We start from the raw sequence: 23125 nt of genomic DNA on the forward strand, positions 1-23125 counted from the left end.
TTCTTACAGCCTAAGTTTCTTGAGGGCAAAGACTGGTTTATTTCCATTTTTTATAATACTAACCACCAAATCAGTGCTTAATCCTTGTTTTCTGAATTAAGAGCTAATCTCTTTCCTGTTTCAGGGCTAGTAAGCTCATATTTTTCCCTTTTATAGGGTCTTGAGTACATATCACCACGGAATGGTTTATTAGTTTGGGACATCCCTGTTCTAGTGCTACCATAATTTTGTTCTGGAGAACCCCTTAATAGAACAGCAAAGCAAGCAGAGCAAAACAGAACAAACAAAACAGAGTAAGAATACAAAACACTAAGGTATGAATCTCAAGATCAGTGGAAGTCTGCTAGGAGGAATGTTTTTGAGTAGTCAGTCCTTTTATCGAAAGGAAAGTGAGCTCTTAAGGACTGCACATGAGACGACATTCGTCAGCTTCAGATATTGGTTGAAGCTCATACTTTGTGTCGATGATTTAAAATATCTATCTACTATGGCCAGTCTTAGATTATATATTTTAGATACATTGTTTCATTTAATACAACTTTGTAGGACTTATTTATTTTTATTGTTTAACATATGAGAAAACTGAGAACCAGAGATGTTAGGTAATTTGCCCAATGACACACAGCTGCTAAGTGGTGAGCACAGGTGTCAACCCTAGGAACACCTACTGCAAAGCCTATGCTTTCTTCATGATGCCACTCAAAGTACTATTCATTCACAGGTAATTTAGGAATTGATAAGAGGTACAACCTTCCAATTTTTCCTAAAGCACATCTAAAAATTTAATATGCATCAAAATCATTTGGGGTTCTTATTAAAATGTTTCTGATTCAGTGTGAGGCTCAAGTTTCCACATTTCTAACAAGTTGCCGGGTGGTGGCCATGATGCTGGTCCACGACCACACTTTACCAAAAGGCATAAGAGACTGCTGAAGGTAATCTCCTCTGTGACAGGTAAAATAAGGTACAGACTCTTCCCAACAACAAACAGTGTCAAACCCTAGGGGGAGAAAAAGCTGTTGTCATGCTTGGTGCTGCTCTTGAAGATGAGCTGGCTTACAGGGGAAGGAGAGATTGATGACACTGTGGGAGAAAAAAAAAACCAGGAAAGTAATAAAGTGAAGATTTGTCTGTCATACCCTTCATCAGGAGTAACTGCCTTTGGCATGCTGTGTTATTTTTCATTTCTCAGTACGGGTTCACTGATTTAGCTGGTTGTTATGTCAGAAGAAGGACCACATATAAAAATCTCCTTTCATTTTGGTCATTCCTGGAGAATGTAGTCTTTTGTCAAAGCTTTTCCTCAACACAAAACTCTGAGTTAGAGATAGGTGAGATGATGACCTCTCTTCTCCCAAATTCCTCCTTCCCAGTCCAGACCATTGCAGAGCCTGGGGAATCTTAAAATCTCAGGGCTCAAGTGGAACCCCCAGTGAAAATGTACACAAGAATGGTGCAAATTGCTGCACCAGCTTCTTACTCTCCCAAATGCTTATTTGTATGTCCTGGTTTTTTGCTTAGGGATCAGAAAGTAGTGGATTATATAAGATTCCTATCTTCTAATAATGGATTCGGGGCTTGGGAAACTCAGCATCTTCCAAGCAGCAGTGAAAAAATACTGAAAAGGAGGAGGAGAAACAAAAGAAATAGAAAGCAATAGAAAAGGCTAATTTATCTTTTATCTTTGCCATTTCTATTTCTATTTAACATTTCATTCTATAGCAGGTATTTGAAGGGATCCTTCAGTACCTAAAAAGTATATTTCAGTTAAAAGAACATTTCCTTCTATTTTCTCTGTACTGTCCCTGTCTTTTGTTCCATGACAGTTATGTTTTTATGGCCTCTTAGAACAGATATGAATAGAAAATGGAATTAAGAGACAGCATGAAATTGTGGCACAAAAACTGACCTAGGGTCTAAAGCCCTGGATGCTAGGTTTTTCTCTGCCATTGACTTGTCTACTGGCGAAGTCAGCTGGGAGTCTGTGGAATTCTAAATTAATTAATACCTTGTTCCAAGAATTGTGGAAGTCTGAAGCCCTTCCCAGAATTTCTTCAGGTTCCCTGGGAGCTTATGCTTTCATGGTCACCTTATCCTCAATTTTCTGCCACTGCTGAATGATGTATGTTTTCTTTGCTAAACCTTTTATGTCCAACTAAATGAGAGCCACTCACAGCAGTCACAAACAGAAGGCTGCTGCAGAGGGCACAACTTCTGAATGTCCGTCGGTGACAGGGAGTGGTCATATCTCACACAGGTAAAGTCTTACAACTATGCCTTGTTGCCACACCATCACCAGGGATTTCCTCCCGCCCTCACCGCACTAGCATTCCCCTTCTTTAATACTGGAGCTCTTTGCCACCTTGCTGCTTCACCTTTCTCCTCCTGTCCTTTCCCTTTCCCTTCTCTTTCCTTGTAACTGGCAAGATGAAAACAAAACTGTGAACTCCTCTAATTTTCTTATGGAGAGTGCTTTTAACTATCTCTAACATTCAAGGTCTCATTTTCTATCACAGTGAAGTCCTTTTACAAAACAAAGAATTCTGATGTCAGGAATTACTATAATCAAGTTTTTTATCTCATTACATGTGTCACTTAACATGAAATAATATTTTATATTTTTTGTAGGTGATGGATCAGAAATGAATTGACTCAATTACGCTTATAGTATTGCAGAGTTGAGACAACACAGAAACCTGTGCCTGATTTAGTTAAGAATACATGCTCTACAAAGCCTAAGGTTTACAAACTTTATTTGTTGAAACACAGTGAGGTTAATAAAATAAGCAGGGAAAGTGTCTGGGACTGGAGAGCGTGTTGCAAAGAGAGGAATAGGCATGGTGGGTACCTACCTATCCTTGCCAGTTAGCGCTGAGAAACAAGACTCACTCCCAAGGGCTATTTCTTAGGCAATAGCTTCTTCTTTATTTGGCAAAACTGAATGGGACCAAATATATATTAAATACGACCAAATATATATTGAATGCTTTCAGGTACTTTAAATACTGTGATGAAATAATTTTCTTAATCCAATGGCAGTTAGAAATTCATAAATAAGAGTTTTTAAAATATACAGCTTTTAAAAATTACTAGAGCAACATGTCAGTACTAGAGAAAATGTAGGAAAAGACAAAAGAAAGTTATTTGTAAATCCTATAGTCAAGTAAAACGAGCATTATTTTATATTTTCTTTTAGATACTATCAGTATGCATGCTATACTCTTGTGATTTTGTATCTTGATATATTATAAGCATTTTCCATGTTCCACATAGTTTTCATGTCACTCTTTTAAATAGATTTGATCATTCTCCTTGGTTTGTATCAAAGTTTTTTATGGTTCTGCATTATTAGAAATAATGTGACTATGATCTACAAATAGAATATAGATAGAATATATTTTCTTGGAATAAATTTCCAAAGACTGAATTACTGAATCAAAACCTTATGTCAGTATCTCATGTTCCTTCTCTACGGCAGAGAGCTTTCTTTATCAGATAGAATATTATAACTTTTAAATGGCTAATTTAATAAGTGAAAAATGGTATGCAGTTCTAATTTGCTTTTTATTGATTATTAGTGAGTAGAACTTGTTGTCTACTTGTAATTTTCCTTTTAATTTAGTATTTATATCCTTAGTACATTTATCTGTTGTCATTTTATTGTTTCCTTACCCATTTGTGGCTATCAAAAGGCCTTTTAGAATTATAAGAATGATTAAGCTAAGTGGCACTTTGTTTAAAGCACTAGACTATTTCTGATGAGAGTTCTTTCCTACTAAAAGCAAAGGGGTGTGGAATCCCATTCCATCCTGGCATGTGCTGACTTCTTTGGCAGATTTCAAAGCTGTCACTGGGCCTCATGTCAGCGTGACCTAGAAAGGAATGAAAGCACAGCCAGCCCAGGTCGCTGTCAGAGCTGTAACCTTCACTCTGATTTCCAGTTTCCCTAAGGTTGGCCTCAATATAGATTCCACATTCTCAAGCAAAGTGCATCATTGGATTTATTTTCTTTTTGCTTTGTCAAAGCAGATTAATGCACATTGAGGTTAGAGACTGCCCAAGAATAAATGGTAAAGAAGGCAAAACTCATTTTGGGATCGCCATGTCATTGACCAGTGATCTCCTGCCGCCCCCAGAAACTTCAGGATCTTCCCATTGTACCTCATGTTCTGGACCTTTCAAAGGCTTCCCTTGACTATTGAAACCTCCCCGTCAATTATCTTCTTTCCTCTGAATCTCGTTGTCTGTCGGCTGTTCACTGCCGTGTCCTTGGGTTAGGTTTTATCAATTTTGGATTGCCCATTTTGAAAGAAACATACAAACCAAGGAGAGGCCGCTTTGCTTTTGCTCACATGCCTGTTTTACTTGTATGCTATCACTATCAGTTCTGTTAAAAATCTGTCTTGTAAGATTCTTTGCACATATTTTCTTGTATACAGAGATTTTCCCAATTGCTTTTCCAACTGATTTTCCCAACTGGATTATATCTCTTCTAGCTTTGATCCTCTCTAGCATATTTTTTGTATATATATATATATATATATATATATATATATATATATCCATACATGTATATACATATATATATACTGAATTATAATATAATTATTTGCTTATTCATCCTTTGCCTCTGTGGGTTATATACTCTATAAAACAGAGTTTGTGTCTACTTTTTTTTTTTTTTTTAACTTTCTCACAACTAATCAATGTATCTCCCTGGTGTAGTGAGTTCTCAATGGTTGTTTATTTGAATAATTTGAATGATACTAATGGTTAGAATTTCAGGTGCTGTGGCAGGCTGAAGCAAAGGAAGGTATTTTTGCCTCACAGATTATTTAATTCAGGTGGAAGCCAAACATGGCTTACAGGAAGGGCAAACAGTTAAGTAAAGCAGTTCCTCAAGAAAAGCTAAAGTCAAGTTTTAGCTGGTTTGGTGGTGATTACTCATAGCAATATCCTTAAAAGTCAGTCTTACACCTGAATTTTCTAGGCGACAAAATTGCTGGTCAAAATGAGTAGGAAAGGATGAATACTTACCCAGCCAGTAGCATGTAATTTTTCAGAAATCCACTGAGTAAAATGTTGTGTTCTCCTGGCCACAGATGTTACTTTATATCATGTGGTATTACCTGGACAAACAGCAATGAGAATAGCACAGGAGGTCCGCTTTACTCTTTTGTCTCTTGTCTGTTGTGAAGAGCTTTCAAGCCAGAGCTCCAGCGTTAGCTCTTGGGGAAGACCCTACTCGACTTATATTAGTCTTTTGAGATGTATCTGTAGAAGAAACATGATTTCTAGAAGTGAACCTTTCATCCAGAACTGCTAATACACTAATGTGTCTTTATTTTTTCAGTACAATGAATACATGACTATTTCACAACCTTTATTCTGGCAGTCTCAGTTTTCAATTAGTAAAGGTTTAAACATTAAGGATTTAAACTTTCTGTTTTAACGTGTTTCAAAGAAACTCTCTCAACACATCCCTTCCCTATATTGTGAAATAGAGCACACTATAAACAAGTCAGTTGTTTTATACAGTTTTTCAAACCAAGCAATTGTTTTTGAAGAGATTTAGATTAATGGCTATTAATTAGCACTATTCCAAGCACTAGGGAGTGCTATAAAGATGAGGAAGGTCTTGTCCCTATTTGAGATAAGTTGAGGCAATATATTGATATTTCGTAGTACAAGCCTGTTTGTGGAAGGTCATGTGATGGAGGTCAGAGTGCTATGAGGTTCATGAGCAGATGAAGAGATGCAGGCCAGAGACCCTGCATCTAGCCAACTGTGCTCATAGAACTTACTTTTCAGGGAAAAAACCTTCAGGTTTCAGTTCACTTTTTAATCATTGGAATCCACTTAAAAGTCAATTTGACATTTGGAGCAGTGGACACGGCTGTTTTTTTTTTTCCACTCTGGATCAATGAAACAAAGGCTTAAGATATATTTTTATAGCTTTTTCAACTTCCAGAAAGACATCGTCTTCATTGTGATTGGTGCTTTGACTTGTCAGCACTGTAAAACGTCATTCCCAGTTCCTGACTCATCAACATAGTGGAGCACACCTGTACTCACTTGCTCCTGATGTGATTTTTGTGGTCTAAGATACATACTTGCTTCTGAGTTTTGAGTTATTGGAAAGGCCAATGGTTATGGGAAACTGGCAATCATGTGATAAAATCTTCTAGACTCTGCAAAATTTAGACTCTACAAAACTGTTTGTCTTGTCTTCTGATTCATCTTTTCCTTCCCTTCCTTTTTTTACACTGAAATTTCTACAGCTCAGAGTGTGGCAAAACCTTCTGCAGAAGGAAGGATATGGTTACTGAATTTAAAGCAAAATACAGTAAGGGTGCAAGACCAAATTGACATTTAAGTTTATTGGGTTCAGTATGTAAAGAATCTTGATTTTGTTTGGGAGGCCTGCCCTCTCCCAAGTGACTAAATGGTAGTGTGAGTTGTCTAAGCCAGGCATCATTTACACGTTGCCCTTGACAATTACTGAGTTAGGAAGGAGCATATGACATGTGAGAATATTGCTGGTGAGCAACGGTAAAATGTTTTCTCTCTGATAAATACAGATATGGAGGATGAGATACCTGCTTTTTTTTCTGGACTTGGCTGTGTCATTGTAGGATGCCTCTGGTGGGCATCTTGCCGACATAAGAAAATTTAGCTGAGACGAGCTGGGGGACAGGCTGAGTTGGGTAGAGCAAAGAGATGGGCAGCTGAGCACCTACTCAGTACTTGAGAATCCTCATATGGGGTAATAAAATATCCCTATCATTTTGACCAATCAAGTCAGATTTTATTGCTTGCAGCCAAAGCCATCCTAACTACTAAAGTGCTGTTTGCTGGAGTAGGCTGAAAGACATTACAGATAGTTTTCTTTCCATACTGCCATGCTTCCAATATGCTCTTCTGTGAGTTATGTCATTAAGACTGCCGTTGACTATAAATCTGCTTTCTGGAGGGTGCAACACATTCACGATTTATCTCCGTATTTAATAAAACTCATGTGTCACCAAGTTCCTGAGAACATAGCAAATGAAATGGCAAGGTTGGATGGTGAAAAGGGAGCTAGGAAAGAGGGGGAATGGGATAATGCCAGGAAGAGCAGTTTGAGAGGATGGGTTTCAGAATGAGTGAGCTATGAGCAGAGTGGTGACAGTACCACGGAAGCAGTGGGGAGACATGCAGGAGGAGGGGCAGGGGCCAGGGTGGGCATCAGAAGCAAATAGGACTTATCCCAAATGTGAGTTCAACAATCCAGGACTGCCCAAAAAGGCATAGTTCTGATCTGGGACACAGAAAACTGCACGGTTTCTCATTTAAATTTGGGGATTCTGTGATTCCTGCATCTCCCACTGTATAGATGCTATCAAGTTTTACCTGTCACAGTTTTTCTGGTTGGCTGAAGAAACTCAGCCTCTGTGACATAATGGGATTTAATCCTATGGCAAAATATTTATTCCTAACAAGTAGACTCTGGGTCTAATGACTCTGGCATATACAATTTGATTTGGGTTTGATAAAACATATTGATTTCAGGTCTGGAAAAGAACATTCTCTTCTCTCCTTTTTTCCCTCCCTCCAGCTACCCACCCCAATCCTCTTAAAAAAAAAAAGATTCTTTTCTCCTTTGTGTTTCAGAATAAAGTAGTTTTTTTTTCTTCTGGTGGCCATAGAATGAAAAAAAAACAAAGAAATATATTCTGTAGAAGCTGAGGACATGTGTAGCTTCTGCAGTCATACTACGTCTCATTTTCTAAACAGAATCTTCGAAACTCTTCACTTAGTCAGATGCTGATGTGCTCCCCCCAGGTGCTGCCCACATGAGCAGAGCATATGTTCTGCTAATGTGCAAGAAAACTTGAGAGAAACCACTGAAGCCTGCTCTCTTCTGGGAGCAGAGAATCTTTCCCATCAATTCTCCGATGATCCACCCATGTCCTCCTGACACCTCCCTTCTGGGTCCTGCCAAGCATTAGCTCCTGGCTGCATTTCATCTCTGCCTGTTTGCTCATAAGAGGCTAATCTCATGGATTCCATTTGCTACTTTTAGAAAGGGGAGGAGGAGGTAAATCAAGAGAGGAAGTTGTTTTGGAGATCCCCTTAAGGCAATTTCAATAATCAATGACTACAGGGCTGAGTTTCACATCCTAATTATAAATGACTACTTGAGTGGATGGGCTCCTCTTCAAGGCTCTTGGAGTTATGGTTTGCGCTTAGCTTGGTTCTATTTCAAAAATGCGCCTTTGCTTTATTATGCAGCCCATGGAGCGACCACTATAATTAAGCTGCCAAACAGCCCCCCTCACATTTATCACCCTCTCTTTTCAATTACTGCAAAGTTTCTGAAAAAGTCAGCTTAGTGCCTTCAATTTCCTCCTTGATCCTGGCAAATGAGGCCGGAGTAAACAGATGGTGCTGCCACTACCCTCCTGCAGACAAGCAGCCTCAGATGCTGTTGAACTAGAATAAAAAACCTCTGGGATTATAGAGTTTGGGGGTCCACGCCATAGACATCTTTACTCCGCAAATCAGAATCCCAAGTCTTCTGGTCTGAGCAGGGATCATCTGAGCTCTGTGAGATAGTGCCCAGGGTAAGAAGTAATGTGAAGGACATCAGCAGAGGGGTTCAAAATTTTAATAAACAATTACACATTTGTTAAGGTGAAAATTAGTTACTCTGGCACTCTATCAGCTTGAACACTCAATTAAGTAGCAATTTTGCCCAATTATGGTAAAACACAATTAGTGCCTATAAGGAGGGCCCTGAGACCTTACTATTACTGGAATGCCTTCTTTTTTTTTTTTTTTTTTAAATTAATTTATTTTTGGCTGCGCTGGGTCCCAGTTGCTGCACGCGGGCCTTCTTTTTAGTTGCGGTGAGCGGGGGCTACTCTTCATCGCCGTGCGCGGGCCTCTGATTGCGGTGGCCTCTCTCGTCTTGGAGCACCGGCTCTAGGTGCGCGGGCTCTAGAGCGCAGGCTCAGTAGTTGTGGCGCACGGGCCTAGCCGCTCTGTGGCATGTGGGATCCTCCCGAACCAGGGCTTGAACCCGTGTCCCCTGCATTGGCAGGCGGATTCCCAACCATTGTGCCACCAGGGAAGCCCTGGAATGCCTTCTGAATCACCCAAGAGGGACACTGCTGTGATGGGCACAGTCAGTGTTACATTTATTATATATTACCTTTTTAAAAGTATGGAATGCAGTCCTACAATGGTAATTGACAATTATATGAAACTCACTCTTGTATCTTCTATTGGGATGTTGCTGAAAGTACTGTGTACACCTCATCAGTTTCATCTCATGAACCAATTTTAGATCTTGCTGACTGACTCTATTGATTTGTGAAACCATCTTGTTTCCTGCTTTGCTTTGGCCTCTTGGAAGCTCAATGTCTACAGGCACTGAATGCATGGGATAGGATGCTAATCTTATTCCTCCTTTTTATTCTCTCATCTAGTTTTCCTTATTCTCTTGTTCTCTCAACCATTTACTTTATCCTTTTTTATACGTGTTTTGGTAAACTCTCTCACCTTGTCTGTAGCATGACTGGAAATGTAGATACTGTGTTTCCTTCCCAGAGACATGCTATTTTGTGATTCAAAATAGGATCACCTAATTTTAAGCAGTGAATGTCTGCTAAGAGTTAGATTTTATAAGAATTATGAAATGAAACTCTTAGTTCCTTCATGCAATTTTATGAATAGATAGCCATCCACTTTTTCTAGATTTATGTCTCTAAAACATGAGAACAACTTAAAAGTCTTGAATGGATACATGGCCCCACAAAGCTGGGATATTCAAACAGTTTTTCTCTGACTTCTGTTACCTAATACAGACCATTATGTGGCCTTAAGTCACAGCAATCTGATTCCAGCACAGTCTGATTTTTTTTGTAACGCATTGTAAGATACTATATAAGGAACAGAGTAAATTATGCAGCTACTTAAACCTTGAATGTCCTTTCTTAGTCACAGTCTCATTTTCCACTTTTAATGGAGCATTATACAGCATTAATACTCATTTTTCAAGTCTGTACCCTTTCTGCAAAATGTGTTTACACAAAAGGCTGAGGAAGAATTTTTTTTTCCTATTTAAATTGATGATGAACAAGTGGATCACATGCTTTCAGTGATGTGTTTTGGGGCAAGAGAAAATGAGAACAGTGTGAGAATAACAGGGGTGTTTGGGTGAAAGCTGGAGCCATCCTACTTTCCCATGTCTCCTAGGAACGGTTATCCCAACTCCATTAGTACAGAATGAGAGGCCATTTGGGTAAATACAGTCACATAAATATATCATTAGGCAGTTTTGTAAAATTCACATTATTTACTCAAGCAAATATGTAATTAGAACATTTTTTAAAACACAGATTATCTACCAAAGAGACTCAAACTCTTCCTTTGGAGCATTTAAGCCTATTGGGTAAAACTGTAATTAGGCCATTAATTAAACCCAAATCATATTATTTATTAAAAGGTGCTTTGCTGATCTGATAAGCATTTTCTTTGCTCTTTTAAGGCATTTTAATAATTGATTATTGTAAACCCCTTGGCTATCACTTGCCCTTCATTCATTCCTTTCTGATTTGCTTCTTGTTTTATTTTATGATGATGGTTATAGATTTAGATTTCCCTGTGGGTAGCGTGTGCAAAAATGCCTGATCTAGCACTGCCGCCCTCCACCCCTGCACAGTCCTTCAAAGATATGAGGATGAAAAAGCAGCTCACTGTTTTTTTTAACTATATCCTCTTTGAATTTTTTTTAGGGGAAGTAGTTAGTAGTAACTGTCCTTTTATTTTTTCCTTGTTGTTACACATAGACTTGATAAGATCAAATTTCTTTCAACTTCTAAAACACTGAGGTTGTGTGAACTTCTGGAAATGGGTTTGTTCTGAGCCAAGTCAGATTCCCTTTTTGGGCCATTTTTGTGACCAAAGCAGGTATCTGGTAAAATGTTTAATTCAATGTAGGCTTCTGTTTGTGGTCTTGAAAAGGAGTGATGAACCATATAGAAATCAAGGCTTAATCCCATTTCTGGTTTATGTAGAGCAGTATTCACTTACAGTCTTCCAAGGAACACAGGTCCCAAAGGATTTTGAGTGGGTATGAGAAAAAGGTAAACTATTTTTGGCTTGCCTTGCTCCATTCTAGTCTCCACATTATAGCTAGTGTTTTTTTGGGGGCGGGGGGGTTGCTTCTTCTTTCTAAAAATGCAATCTGATCAGTTTCTTAAAAGCTTAAAGTCCGTTTTTGCTCAGAGCCATTGCTTTTGCTCTACCCTTTGGAGCCCTGCCTGTCTCTGGCCTCTCCTTTGCCTAGGCAACTCAAAGGCTTGGTGCAGGGTGGAGTTAAGAATGCCGAAGTGGGACCCAGACTGTCTAGGTTTGAATCCAGCTCCCCTGCTAATTAGCTGAACAAACTTGGCAAGTCATATACCTTCCTTGCTCCTCAGTTTCTGTATTTACCTCCCTCTTAACATCAGTGGGAATCACTATACCTAAAGCATCTACATAGTGATCACTATTATTTAGGGCTTTTGTATCTGGGAAACGTTCCTTAACCCTCCGCATCTTGGTTCTCCCTGGAACCTCTCCTGTTTTAACCCCTACTACACATGGCATTGCACTTACTTATTGATTACCTTTCCTCTTACGCTAAACACTACATGAGCAAAGAGATGAAGTCCATCTTTTTTAATGTTCTATCTACAACACCTGGCACACTGCTGGCTCCAGAAACACCTACATTGTTCCAGGTGCTATACTAGGTGCCACTGATACACTAGTAAACAGAAAAGACATTGCTCACCCTCCTGTAGCTCTCAGTCTAATAGGGAGATATTGAGCCAACATTTATGCCGAAAATAGAAAAATACAATCAGACAAATGCTATAAAGTATAGGTATATAGTTTCATAGGATTCTAAAATAGGCGCATTTTATCTCATCTGGGAATTGAAGTAAACATCTCTAAAGAAGTGATGCTCAGATAAAATCTGAAGGTTGAGTGGTTACTAAGTAGAAGAGGGAGAGAGAAAAACATATTCCAGGTAGAATAAATAGCTTGTGCCAGTATCCCAGGTATGAAACCAGCAGGTGTGATGAACTGTAAAAGGTCCATGTCTTCCAAGTGGAGACATTGAGGAAAAGAGAAATGCTAGATAAAGCTGAAGAGATAGACAAGTACGCATGGAAGGCACTGAAGCTCTCTGTGCCTCAGTTTCCTCACCTGTAAAATGCAGATTGTAATAGTTATGTGAGAGTTAATGCATGTAAAGTACTTAGTAGACTGTCTAGCAGTTAGTAAGCAATTTAAAACTTAGTGATTATGATGATGATTAGAACATCAGGAAGGACATTATTTCTTTGTACTGTAACAAGGAATGAAATAACTAGTTTCTGTCAGAATATATACTGAGGAGAAGAAAATGGGGTCTACTTGGTAGCAAAGATGAAGAAAGCACAAACTGGAAGTATGCCCCATTCTCTGCATGTTTCAATATCTGCTTTTTAAAACAAATGTTTATGGAGTCTTTTCAAAGAGTCTTGTGCCAGCTTGACTCTGTGTGTGTGTGTGTGTGTGTGTGTGTGTGTGTGTGTGTGTGTGTTGGACATCTATTCAGATGCACATCTGGGTTAGGCATCTTACATTTCACAAAAGGAACTGGCCTTATCTTCCATTCATTTGATTACCGAAGCCTGCAGGATTTATCCTTCATATGTAACCCTTGGTTTTGCCAGGGTATGTTAATTGTGTGTTCAACTTTTATCAAAATCTTTGTTAAAAACAAAGTGACCAGTATTCTTGGAGAATTACATTAAAGATAATCAGTTTGACGTTTCCTCCAAGTTCTTTAACATTTACCCCTAGATCATCAAGCTATGAAACAGGTAGGTTTATAACCCATTATGGTGACCTTGTGAAATTACTTCTTAACTTCTCTGTATACTGGGCCCACGGTGTGCCTCCAGGCATAGGCTACAAGAAGGAACTCTGTGAAAGTCACTCTTAGGGGTTCCCGTGGAGCTTTTTATCTCAGGTTTTTTCATAAACAACGGACATATTATTAGTGGTAAATGTTCTGATTTTTGGAACTAATTATGTTTCTCATTTTGTCCTGGCTGGTTGTTAGCATGTCTGTAACCGAATTAGCAAGCCCGTACTATGTGTTAGATGTCTTCTCCTTACCCCTCTTTCCTGCACACAGCTTTGGACTCTAGGACCTGACCCATATGGACTGTATTCAGGAGACCCTCTGTCCTTGGGCTTCCATTAGATTTGGCCCATGAGAGGTACCAAGAAAGAGATCTAAAGCTGGGAAGAGAGAGAGACTAGGTACTTATTCCGTGAACTCTGCAGGTTTGGACCCTGCAGGTTAGCTACTTCCCTTGGTAAGTCCACAGCTCCTATCAGGTGGCCTTTCCTTAGAGTTCTTTCTCTGGGTTCTAGCAACCAACCACTCCTGTCCTTATGCTTCAGGTCTAGAGTAGTAAAAACTGGTGGAGTTGATTCTGTTATCTTCCCAGAGGCACTCCACTACCCACTTTTTCCATTTCTTAAACCTTTTCAACACCTTTGCAAACATTCCCTTTACCAAACTCTCCTTAAAGGGTTCCATTTGAATGTCCCATCAGATTTCTGCTGAGACCCTGACTGATAGACTCTTGCAGCTGTGCCAGGCGCTGACTAGCCGCCTTTTATTTTTACTCTGCTCTTTTATTTATGGATTTATCTTTTATTCCTTCGAATTATAAATACCTCTGTTCTATAAAGCACCTCAAAATATTCTTTTGCAGAGAGTCAAGGTGTAAATAAACAAATGCATATGCAAATAAAAGTGCTGGGTGCTCTGCTATATGCTGGGAATGAAGACAATTAAGTCCTAGTCCTTGGGGAGATGACAGACTGTGGGGAAGACGTTCAAGGAAGAAAATAATCGCAATGCATTGTGATGAGTTATGAAGAGGATGTAGACAAACTCCTGTGGGGACCTGAGTGATGGAGTTCCTTACTGTGCTTGGAGGTGGATGATCAGTAGGACCAGAGGTGAAGAGGACTATGGTGGTCACAGAAGGGGGGGATATTAAAGTCAGGTGGTGACAGGCACTTTATGTAGAGGGCTAGTCCTCTCTCTCCCTGAAACAGCCATGATCTTGCTTGGTGTGTTGAGCTTCCCATTTATTTCCTTTGGGATTGATTATTTATTATTTTAAAAATCTTGTAATTTTCAAGTCTTGATTTAGGAGAAAAAAACTTGGAAAATGCAAAATAACTTGTTATTCTCCAAAGATGTATGTTTAACTCAAATGCAACTAATGAGCCTTGCCAAAGATGCCTAATTCCTTTCCCCTTTCATGTACTACAAGGCTTACATAAATCAGGTGCCTGCTTCTTCAAAACTGTTTTTAAAACGTCAAGATAGGTTATTACTGGGAATATGAGCAGCAGGTAAGTAATGTCTAAGTAGTAGAATACACACACTTTGGTTTCAGTAAGAGGTGAAAATTGTAACAGTGTTTAAAAAGGAAATTGTGATTTACTATCTGATCTTAGAATAAGCTGAAGAATGGTCCATCAAGAGCCTGCCGGCAAACACACTGTGTCCTTCTATGTGTACTAGAGAGGGCTATTTATTATCTGTCACATTTGTTTAAAAAAAAAAAAAAGCCTAAGCGATCAAAATCTCTGAATTGTTTAATTTTGGATTAATCAGAAGATGAAACATGGGCTCTTAGTCTTTCATCAGACTTCAAAATGAGTCCCGACCTAGTCTGCTAACTTAAAAATAAAACCGAATGCACACCTTCCCTGCCGTGTGAAAAGATTTGGCTAGCAGGCCTCCTGGACTTTTTTGTCTGTTGGGTTTTTAATGAGGACCAAAGTCTAGGTTCTGGAACATTGTGAATTTTGATTACAGTGGGGTTCCAGCCTGGTTGGAAGGGGGGAAATGTCAGAAACCTCATGAGCTAACCAGCCAGCTTCTAGATGAAAGGCTTTGGAGAGGCTTCTCAAATGCTGTTCACCTCTTGGTTTTCATGCAGACCCAAACTCTGAACCCACAGAGGTTCAGTAAGCACAGAATCCCAGCCATCATTAGCTTTGTAAAATGCCAATCCCTCTTTCAGCAAACAATTATAAGGCATAATTGCTAGTAGAGAAAATCAGTTGACCTTCATAGATTTTTAATTGCCCATTTTATTTTGCTTCCTCATAAGTATCAGAGCGATGACATTGGATTTAGTACAATATTGTGTATCTGTTAAAATCCTGACATACAGAAAGTGAGGAGGAGCCTTGATGGTCTCCCCTGATCAAAGTGCCCTTTGACAGCTCTGATCTCCAGGGAAAGCATGCTTCAAGAGTACACTGAAGCTAGAGAGTGCTTAGTTTCTTAGCTTCTCTCTAGAGACTTCTATGGAGTGAGCCAATTAGTGACTTGATGGGTGGTTTGTATGTGTTGATAGACACCAAGACATAAGGATCATTCCAGGCAGTGATCACTGAGCCACTTAACTGTAAGATGTCTGTAATTAAGTTAACCCTTATCCAATTTAGAGTAAATAAGCCTCGGTCAAAATAAACCACCAGATATCATTGTTGAGAACATGTGCGTTCATCTTGTTGTGCTAGGACTGTGGATTGCAAACACTTCAATTTTCCAACCCATGTGGAGATAGGTAGGTTCTATGGGCCACCCAGCAGTTTGGTTCTATTGACCCCTAATAAGGTGAGGAGACGGGGTATGCCGGGGAGCATGTGTGTGTGCGCGCGCATGCGTGCGTGTGTGTGTGTGTGTGTGTGTGTGGAGGTGGGGCAGGGAGTAGTCATTCTTTTTTAGAAGGTGAATGATACAGGATTACATGGGATAAACTGGATTGGTAGCTAGGTTTTATTAAATATAAATTGGCCATTTATTGTTCCTTCATTCTTTGAATGTTTATTGAACCCTTAAGCCCTGTGCCAGAATTGCATGATAAGGGTTAGTTCTTGTCGTCATATAAAAGCCCTGATCGTTAAGCACAAAGTGCTAGGGACGCTCACGTGAGGAACATCTAAGATCAGAGGAAGGGAAGCTTCCTTTGAGAAGGTGACACTTGAGCTAAACCTTGAAGACAAGGGGGACCATCAAAGAGAAGTATATTATAGGAAGAGGGAGCTGCATTACAAATGGCAAAGAGACAAGAGAGAACTGAAATATCTGGGGAGCAAATTTGCTAAAGCAGAAACCATCGATGTTAAAACTTTACATCTGGATCTACAGACATACCTAGTGTATGTTTGTAGACATACATTCCATAGATGAGCCTCACCATCACGGTATTCTTAAGTGACGGAGTCTGTATGTCCAAATACATTTCAAGTAGGGGAGAAATCACTCTCTTTTTCTGGTAATAGTATCCCCTATTTTTGTTTGAAAAATCACCCTCACTCCACTCTCAGTGTAGTTCAGATGAGGTTGACTCATCGCTGTAAGTCTGACCCACGGGAATCTGGTATGCCCGGGCCAACTACACTTGTGTTCAGAGTGATCAAGGCAGAGAGGATTAATGGGGAAGAATGGGGAGTGATGAGGCTGGAGCAGTGAGCTGAGGCCAGACCATGAATGATCCTGTAGGCTGGGGTCACAGGTTTGGACTTTTATTATCTGAGGTCAATCGGTAATTGAGGGATTTTAAATAGGGGACTGACCTCTTAGATAAAACTTAAGAGGGGGTAGGAACTGATTGAAGTGTAGCAAGAGGTCCTCCCAATAGGGCAGGTGAAAATGAAAAAAGCCTGGACTAAAACAATGACAATGCAAAAATCAGATGATTGTGGATTTGGAGGATATCAAGGGGATGGAAACCACAAAACAGTATTAGATTAATGAGTTTGCAAATTCTTTGGACATCTAAGTGGAGATGTCTAGTCAGATAACTGGATATAAATATATAGACTTAAGCTAAGATAAATGCACTTAAGGTATAAATTCCAAATTTGTCAGCAGTAAAGTTCATGTCCGTGATGTCAATGTGTTGGGAGTGGAGGATAATTTGTGTAACAATTGGCAACTTATAAAATCAAGTCACAGTTACCCCTCAGTGGAGGGCCCATGGGAGTGGTGTTTGGTTAAATCAGATGTCACAGTGATGCCATCAAAAAAGCCCTTGGCTAAAACTCTAGTTTGGGGGACTTATTTCCAACGAACTATTATCTTTTTTTAAAAAACATTTACAAAGCTGCTTAGCTTCTGAGGTTTTTAGTTTCCTCGATTCAGAAATAAGGAAATTGGTAAGGGTACAACCTGCCAATCGAATAAAATAATCTTCATGAATTGTGTATCTTATTATTACAATAAATCAAACCCCTGCCAATATAGAAGAAAGTTCTGTAAAGAATACACTTAACTAAATATTTTCAGGAGAGATGGGGTGTAGGAAAGAAAGGGGTGAGTTAAACTGTTCGTAATCTCCTTCAACTTCAATTATGCTTCTCCATCCCAAACTCAATTGTCTGTAAATATTGGTAGTCACAATTGGGTCTGAAGGTGAATTTGGCTCACAGATATGTTTTCTTTAGTTTGCATAGTGCTTTGTTTTTTTAATTGAAATGGTTGCATCTTTGGAAAATCAAGTTTTATGTGAAATTCTAGTTTTCGCATAAAATACAAAACAGAAGATTTGGAACACTGGTTCATGTGTTTTCTTTGGTTATCCTAACTGGGAACTGGATGGAGGTTGCCTCCTCTTTAGTTCACCGCAGTTCCTACCATTCCCTCTTTCCTTATACATGGGGATACGTTCTGTCATATCCCTGGCTTAGTTGCATAGGTTTGATTATGAGCCTGGATTACCCAAATTCCCAAGCAATGATTGCAAAAAGACAGCAAAACATAAATTCAGAAATAGGAATAAAGTATAAAGTGAACTGTGTTTTCATCATTCCTTTTACCCTACTTTCTTCAAAGCAGTGATTTTTACTTGCATTAAAATGCATTTTAAATAGGGATAAAGATGCTAATTGTAAAATGTGATACAGTTCAGTTTCAGCTCTAGCCCCTGAAGACTTGAATATGCTTTTTAGAAAAATACAAAATGCTGTTCCTATGAAACCTTGTTTTCACACTTTGGTATCTATGATGACATCTTTTCAGGGAATCCATAAGAGCTTTGAGGACTGGAAAGTTTCATATTTTAATTTTCAAAATGACTTTAAAAATTAATACTAACTTAACCTGGACTACTCGGATGGCCAGTTTTTTAAACTTCCACTTGACGTGTGACCAAATTTGCAATTGTCTTTGCAATTGCGTTGTTGTGAGTGATGGCCAGAAGAGGCAGCATTTTATTTTTGGTACTGCATTTTTGTAACTTAAGTGCTCAGGTGACCACTGAGCACTTGTGCTTTAGTTAATCCATGTTAATCCATGTTAATGTTAATCCACCACCCCTCTTTTAAATGGTGGCTGTTTATTTCTCAGTTTTGAGAACTACTGCAAAACATTTTGGAGTTGGTATACTGAAATTTGTTTGAGATCTATCTATTGAAGGGAGTGCTATGAGGACTGACCAAGAGGGCACATTTAAAGTCATAAGGTAACAAGATATGCATATTTTCTATTTTCTTAAAATGAAGGGTGGAGGAAAGATACTTACTGGGCACTGAGTGTACATGCCAGGCTATATGGCAGAAATTTTGCATACCTTACCTTGTTTAATCCACAAACCTTATGAAAAGTTATTAACCCTATTTTGATGAGGAGGAGTGAAGGTTCAGAGAGTTTAAGTGCCTTGCACAGTATCACACTTTTAGGACTAAAATCCAGCCTCTTGGACCTGAAGGGCAAGGGCTATTTGTCATATGGGTGTGATATACAGAAGACAGCTAGGAAAGGGAAGAAAAATGTCTCTTAAACAAGCAAATATTAAATTAGCTTTGCCATATTGTCTAATTCTTTGTAACTTAAATAATACCTGTTTTTCACAGAATTATATTTGCTCATTGCTGTAATCTGCAATGAAAACCTATACTGTCCCATATCAGCAGGGTCTGCATATTTCCCTACAGCAGATTTCTGAGATGCTTTACTTGGAATGTTGTTACTTGTTTATTTTACGTTGTTAATTTTTAGAGATATTATATAAAAAGGTTACCAAAACCTCAGGGTTTTTTTTTGTTTTTTGTTTTTTTTTGTGGTACGCGGGCCTCTCACTGTTGTGGCCTCTCCCGTTGCGGAGCACAGGCTCCGGACGCACAGGTCCAGCGGCCATGGCTCACGGGCCTATCTGCTCCGCGGCATGTGGGATCTTCCCGGACTGGGGCAAGAACCCGTGTCCCCTGCATCGGCAGGCGGACTCGCAACCACTGCGCCACCAGGGAAGCCCAAAACCTCAGTTTTTTGATGGTTAATTTTTTAATGGAAGTATAGTTGATTTATAATATTTCAGATGTACAGCATAGTGATCCAGTATTTTTATACATTACACTCCATTAAAATTATTACAAAATAATGGCTATAATTCCCTGTGCTGTACAGTATATCCTTGTTGCTTATCTATTTTATACACAGTAGTTTATACCACTTAATTCCATATTTCTATCTTGCCCCTCCTCCCTTCCCTCTACCCACTGGTAGAGGTTACTAGTGGTTACTAGTTTGTTTTCTATATCTGTAAGTCTGTTTCTCTTTTGCATATACATTCGTTTTATTTTTTAGATTACACATACAATGATATCACACAGTATTTGGGTTTTTTCTGTTTGACTTATTTCATGAAGCATAATATTCTCTAGATCTAGACACATTGCTGCAAATGGCAGAATTTCATTTTTCTTCATGGCTGAGTGATAATCCATTGTGTGTATATACCATATCTTCTTTATCCATTCATCTGTTAATGGACACTTGGGTTGCTTCTATACCTTGGTCATTATAAATAGTGCTGCTATGAACGCTGAGGTGCGTGTATCTTTTTGAATTAGTGTTTTTATTTTTTTTTCCAGTTATATACCCAGGAGTGGAAATGCTGGGTCATATGGTAGTTCTTTTTTAAATTTTTTGAGGAACCTCCATACTGTTTTCCATAGTAGCTGTACCAATTTACATTGCCGCCAACAGTATACACAGGTTTCCTTTTCTCCACATCCTCCCCAATATTTGTTATTAATAGACTTTTTTGATGATATCCACTCTGGCAGGTGTAATGTGATAATCTCATTGCTTTGATTTCCATTTCTCTAACAGTTAGCAATGTTGGGCATCTTTTCATGTGCCTGTTAACCACCTATATGTCCTCTTTGGAAAAATGTCTATGCAAGTATTGTGTCCGTTTTTTGATTGGGTTGTTTGGTTTTTTGATACTGAGTTTTATGAGCTGTTTATATATTTTGGATATTAACCCCTTGTTGGTCATATGACTTGCAAATATTTTCTGCCATTCTGTCAGTTTTCTTTTCATTTTGTTAATGGTTTTCTTTGCTGTGCAAAAGGTTTTAAGTTTAATTAAGTCCCATTTGTTTATTTTTGCTTTTATTTCTTTTGCCTTAACAGACAGAACAAAAAACAATTGCTATGATTTTTGTAAAAGAGTGTTCTGCCTATATTCTCTTCTAGGAGTTTTATTGTTTCAGGTCTACATTTAGGTTTTTAATCCATTTTGAGTTTATTTTTGTATACGATGTGAGTAAATGGTTCTAATCTCATTGTTTTACATGTAGCTGCCCAGTTTTCCCAATAAGTTTTCTTATTGAAGAGACTGTCTTGTCTCCATTGTATATTCTTGCCAACTTTGTTACAGATTAATTCAACATAAGTGTGTGGGTTTAGTTCTGGGCTCTCTATTCTGTTTCATTGATCTATGTGTCAGTTTTTGTGCCAGTACCATGCTGTTTTTCTTACTGTAACTTTGTAGTATAGTTTGAAGTCTGGGAGGGTGATACTTCCAGCTTTGTTCTTTTTTCTCAAGACTGCTTTGGCAATTCAGGGTGTTCCATGGTTCCATGAGAATTTCAGAATTATTTGTTCTAGTTCTGTGACAAATGTCATTGGTATTTTGATAGGGATTGATTGTATTAAATCTATAGATTGCTTTGAGCAGTATGGGCATTTTAACAAATATTAATTCTTTCAATCAAAGAGCACAAGATATCTTTCCATTTCTTTGTATCATCTTCAATTTGCTTCATCAGTGTTTTATACTTTTCAGAGTATAGGTCTTTCACCTCTTAGGTCAAGTTTATTCCTAGGTATTTTCTTCTTTTTGATGTGATTTTAAACGCGGTTGGCTTTTTACTTTCTCTTTCTGATAGTTCATTACTAGTGTGTAGAAAAGCAACAGGTTTCTGTATATTAATCTTGAATCCTGCAAATTAGTTGAGTTCACTTATTCTAATAGTTTTTTGGTGGAGACTTAAGGGTTTTCTATATGAAATATCATGTTATCTGCAAGTAGTGACAGTTTTACTTCTTCCCTTCTGGTTCTTTTCCATTTTTTTAACTTTTACTGAGATATAATTCATATAACATACAATTAGCCCGTTTAAAGTATACAATTCAATAGTTTATAGAATATTCACAGATATATGCAACATCCTACAGTCAATTTTAGAACATTTTCATCACCTCATAAAGAAATCCTACATCCTTTAGAATCACACCACGTACGACCCTTTTCTTTGTTTTTTTTTTTTAAACATCTTTATTGGAGTATAATTGCTTTACAATGATGCATTAGTCTCTGCTTTATAACAAAGTAAATCAGCTATACATATACATATATCCCCATATCTCCTCCCTCTTGCGTCTCCCTCCCACCCTACCTATCCCACCCCTCTAGGTGGTCACAAAGCACCGAGTTGATCTCCCTGTGCTATGCGGCTGCTTCCCACTAGCTATCTGTTTTACATTTGGTAGTGTATATATGTCCATGTCACCACTCTCTCACTTCGTCCCAGCTTACCCTTCCCTCACCCCATGTCCTCATGTCCATTCTCTACATCTGCGTCTTTATTCCTGTCTTGCCGCTAAGGTTCTTCAGAACCTTTTTTTTTTTTTTTTTAGATTCCATATATATGTGTTAGCATACAGTATTTGTTGTTCTCTTTCTGACTTACTTCACTCTGTATGGCAGACTCTAGGTCCATCCACCTCACTACAAATAACTCAGTTTCGTTTCTTTTTGTGGCTGAGTAATATTCCATTGTATATATGTGCCACATCTTCTTTATCCATTCATCTGTCAGTGGACACTTAGATTGTTTCCATGTCCACGCTATTGTAAATAGAGCTGCAATGAACATTGTGGTACATGACTCTTTTTCAATGATGGTTTTCTCAGGGTATTTGCCCAGTAGTGGGATTGCTGGGTCATATGGTAGTTCCATTTTTAGTTTTTTAAGGAACCTCCATACTGTTCTCCATAGTGGTTGTATCAATTTACATTCCCACCAACAGTGCAAAAGGGTTCCATTTTTTCCACACCTTCTCCAGCATCTATTGCTTATAGATTTTCTTTAATTAACTAATTAATTAATTATTTTTGGCCATGTTGGGTCTTCCTTGTTGCACACAGGCTTTCTGTAGTTGCAGCGAGCGGGGGCTGCTCTTCATTGCAGTGCACGGGCCTCTCATTGCAGTGGCTTCCCTTGTTGCAGAGCACAGGCTGTAGGCGTGTGGGCTCAGTAGTTGTGGCTCACGGGCTCTAAAGCGCTGGCTCAGTGGTTGTGGCGCATGGGCTTAGTTGCTCCGCCGCGCATGGGATTATCCCAGACCAGGGCTTGAACCCATGTCCCCTGCATTAGCAGGCGGATTCTCAACCACTGCACCACCAGGGAGGCCCGCTTATAGATTTTTTGATGATGGCCATTCTGACCAGTGTGAGTTGATACCACATTGTTGGTTTGATTTGCATTTCTCTAATGATTAATGATGTTGAACATTCTTTCATGTGTTTGTTGTCAATCTGTATATCTTCTTTGGAGAAATGTCTATTTAGGTCTTCTGCCCATTTTTTGATTGGGTTGTTTGTTTTTTTGATATTGAGCTGCATGAGCTGCCTGTGTATTTTGGAGATTAATCCTTTGTCAGTTGCTTCGTTTGCAAATATTTTCTCCCATTCTGAGTGTTGTCTTT

The sequence above is a fragment of the Physeter macrocephalus genome, chromosome 9 (assembly GCF_002837175.3).
Source record: "Physeter macrocephalus isolate SW-GA chromosome 9, ASM283717v5, whole genome shotgun sequence".
Taxonomy (NCBI): Eukaryota; Metazoa; Chordata; class Mammalia; order Artiodactyla; family Physeteridae; genus Physeter; species Physeter macrocephalus.